General features: G+C 37.6%; 1 non-coding gene across 1 annotated transcript; it reads left to right on the forward strand.

Annotated features, from left to right (window-relative positions):
• Positions 1-539: 539 nt before the first annotated feature.
• Positions 540-703, forward strand: LOC140509397 (U1 spliceosomal RNA). Its single transcript, XR_011968721.1, has one exon. It is a non-coding gene; the product is annotated as a U1 spliceosomal RNA (small nuclear RNA).
• Positions 704-3,957: the final 3,254 nt, after the last annotated feature.

Consider the following 3,957-nt stretch of genomic DNA (forward strand, 5'->3'; position numbering starts at 1 on the left):
AGGCTTCGTGGAAGCGGTGTGGCTTGATCCGGGACAGATTCGGAAATGAGAGAGAAGGGAGCCCAATGGAAAACCGGCGTAATTGTAAATGAGGACGGCTCGGCATGAAAATAAAAAATGAAACGAAATTAACCCACCAGGAAAACGAATTCGCCCTCGTCCCATGGAGATGAGGAAATGCCTAACGTAAGCCAGGGCAGCTCGATTCCTCGTCCAAGTTCCTAGTTGTTTGAATGTTAACTCGTCCTGTTAGAAGGCTGTCTCGGGGAAGGTGAGTGAGTGACGTTACAAAAGGGGCGGTAGTATGCAGATGACAAGACTTGTGGGCCTTTTTTCCTCCGACCAGTTACTTCTTCTGGAAAATAGAAATTTGAGGGTCAGAGAGTTGTATCTACGATGCGATGTTTGACGTACTTTGAGATTTCTCTAGTTTGTATGTCTGTAGCCTGCTGTGTGGAATTTCAAATTGTTGTGTCTCGTGACCGTGTGCTTAATGTGTGAGTGTATTGAAGGAGAGGGCAAACGTGGGGGTGACAAGCATACTTACCTGGCAGGGGTGATTCCATGATCACGAAGGTGGTTTCCCCAGGGCGAGGCTTATCCATTGCACTCCGGATGGGCTGACCCCTGCGATTTCCCCAAATGCGGGAAACTCGACTGCATAATTTGTGGTAGTGGGGGACTGCGTTCGCGCTCTCCCCTGGCTAAACGAGTTGGAAAAACAGATTTCGAAGTTTTGGCTGTTTTAAGTTAGCTATCTTTTTTTCGAGTGTGGTAAGTACTTTTGTTTTCGGCGGATGACAATTCTTCAGATTCAGTGGGTGTTGTTTCCTGTAACAATGATTCGTGTGTTTCCTCGTTCGTTCATAATTCCGACGTAGGAAAGCTTTCAGAAAAGTCGTATTTCACAGAGCGAGTGTTTGCATTTTACCCAGTGGGGGCAGTCTCCTTCGATACTAACTGCCACGATGGAAAACTGCAACGGTGACTTTCTGGAAGTGAACTTGTGAGAACTAGTCTATTCTAGCTTTCATTTGCCCCTTTTATATAATGGTTTTTCTTTACATGTCAAATATCCCACCTCTTATTCGTACAAATTCTTTTGCTTACCTAATTTCAGGGAAAAAAAGTTTTTTGCCTTAACTTTTCGCTCCCTGCATCTCACATTTCCTTGTTTCTTCTGACTGATATCTGCAGATCTTACTCTTTTCACCTCCTCACCTTGCGGACTTCTTCTCAGCACAATCTCTTACCTTATAACTTTCATTTCCCAAGGAAAGAGAAAATATGCAAATAGGCATTGAAGTTAACGTTAGGGGAAAGTACAGGACAGATCGAGGGACAGCAAAACTAACTTTCTAACTTCGTTTATTTCTTGACTAAGATTTTCCACATGATACCTGACCCAGCCTGACTGGCTGAGTCTTCACTTGCGGCCTCAGGTAGAAACGAGAGGTCATCTCTCAAAAACCAACTGGATTCGGATTCGGGAATTCATTCACCGGCACTCTCGGGATTAAGCTCATTATTGTGTTTGTCTATTTGCTGAAGAGTGCTCCACAGATTGGGAGGAGGATATCATTTCAGTATTTTTTTTTATTCAAAAATTACTATTTTCAGAGCTTTATCACCGTTACAAAAAAAAAAAAGTAGGTATCACAACTAAGAGAGTTTTCTGAAATTCAGTACCAGTTTTCACACAAGTCACAGACAATTAAATTATGTCCTATATGAATATAGACGTAGATTTATTTTTTCTTCTGGTCACATACATTCAAATAGTCCTAGTTGCCTTGCTGTAGAATTCCTGAAGAAATACCTATCCCTTTCCAGAGATTTGCCAACAACTAAGCTAATAGCTTTTACTGCTGTGGCTGTTTCTTTACAAACAAAAACAAGACTGAAATATTAATGGATTGTGTATATTTGGATCAGAACCAAGTCCTGTGCTCATAATGGAAAATGCTACCCACATCCAGAAAAAGAATTGTGGAGTCTGAATGCAGAACAAGGCATAATACTTTCACTTTTTTGTTTTTGTGGTTTTTCCCTTTTGTTCTGTTTCTTCTTTTACAACATGACTAATGTGGAAATATGTAGAAACATGATTGCACATGTATAACCTATATCAGGTTGCTTGCCACCTTGGGGAGAGGGAGAGAGAAGGGAGGGAGAAAATTTTGGAACTTGAAATCTTATAAAAAAGAATGTTGAAAGCCATCTTTACATGTAATTGGGAAAAATACCATTTCCAAAAATAAAAGATATCTTTTGTGATTCCATCTACTTAATTACTTATCTAGCGCTGAAGAACTAACTGTGGTTAACTCTTCTCTCCATCTTGGATAGGAGATATGTTTAGATCAAGAAGCAGATGACTTAGAATAAGCAAGATTTACCTTTAGGAGATTATTTTTACCTTACTTTGTTCTGGGAATGATTTAATAGAATTTAATTGCCTAGGTAAATTAGAAGCCAAGTCACCTAATATGAATTAGAATAGATGGAATTTGCAAGTTCTTTTAAAAAGAAAAGTGTTTTTTTTTAACTACCTGTAAAATGTGAAGTTTTCATTTTGATTGGGATATGTTAAAGTCTTACAATTAATTGATATCATGTAAGAAAACTTGTGCTAATGTGCAAAGGAGAGATTGAGGGGAGTGAAGGAAACTAGTTCTGAACATAGGTTTGTGATATGATTGAAAAGAAAAATGAGTAGTACTGAAGATATAGTGAAGGTAAATGAAGTGTGAAATCAGAGTACTCAAATACTGTTTCAAGGGCATTTTGAATCTTACTGGGAAGATTCCTACGCCTGTAAATTTGTGAACACTCTATAGAGTTATTAGAATTAGAATAGCCTATTAGTATTAGTTTTGAGATTTCTTGTGATCTCTGAGTTTTATTTAATCAATTTGAATGTTCTTGTTGATGTGGAAAAATAGTCCTGGAACATGCTTTAAAATTACAGTATTCTATCTGACTACATTTACTAAGTGGAGAATATAGAAATAAATTTGTAACATTCTGTCCTTGAAGGGGATCTTCTGATGTTTATGTGGGAAATATAAATTCATAATTTCATTACTATGTTATAGATATAGTTATGTTTACAATTTCTATGTTATTGAAGATGAGCCTCATGGACCTCAAAAGGGAAAGATGGGAATGCAAGACTGCCATGTTAATCTTTGGAAGTAGATTTACTAAAAGTAGTAGGTCCTATAATCTGTAATTTGAGCAGTGAATGTGCCTTAGGAAAACTGAGATTCTTCATGGTACCATTTATAACTGTGGACTGAGATTTGATGTGATTGATATAATGTGATTGGATAATTTTCATAATCACCAGTCAGACAAAATCATCATATAAGTCACTTCTATACTATAAGCAAACTTGCAAGTCCCCTGACTTCAGCTGTGAGTGTTTGTGTTGGGGGAGAGAGAGAAATCTCAGTTTCTCAATAAACCAATACACTATTTTAGAATTTACAAGGTTTCTTCTTTCACAATATTGATAAGATCTGATGGTCTTCCCATGGTTGATGATCCAGAGGACTTGAGATCTAGCAAGTCCTCAAAGAACTTTACAGATAATGAAAATTTAATACAAGCACTTCATATTATAGGGTCTACTATTTTTAGGTATGTGTATGTCTGTGTGTTTATTATTTTATTTTTAAATCTATTTCTGTAAATACAGTTTGCTTGACCGGAAGTTGGTCCAGTTTTGTGATGTTTTAGCTGCCAGTCTCTCAAACATCTCTTATATGCTCCATTACCTGGTATTGCTAAAAATATCCCAGTATCAGCCAATAGGGGTTAAGATTGCACAATGATAAGTGAATACAAAACACCCTATTCATAGCTGGTGTGAATATGTGTATGTTGGGGTTTAGACCCAGGGACACCAAAAACTGTCGGGGTTTCATGACGTGTCATCTTAGAACTGTCTCA

Source organism: Notamacropus eugenii, chromosome 5 (genome assembly GCF_028372415.1).
Source record: "Notamacropus eugenii isolate mMacEug1 chromosome 5, mMacEug1.pri_v2, whole genome shotgun sequence".
Taxonomy (NCBI): domain Eukaryota; kingdom Metazoa; phylum Chordata; class Mammalia; order Diprotodontia; family Macropodidae; genus Notamacropus; species Notamacropus eugenii.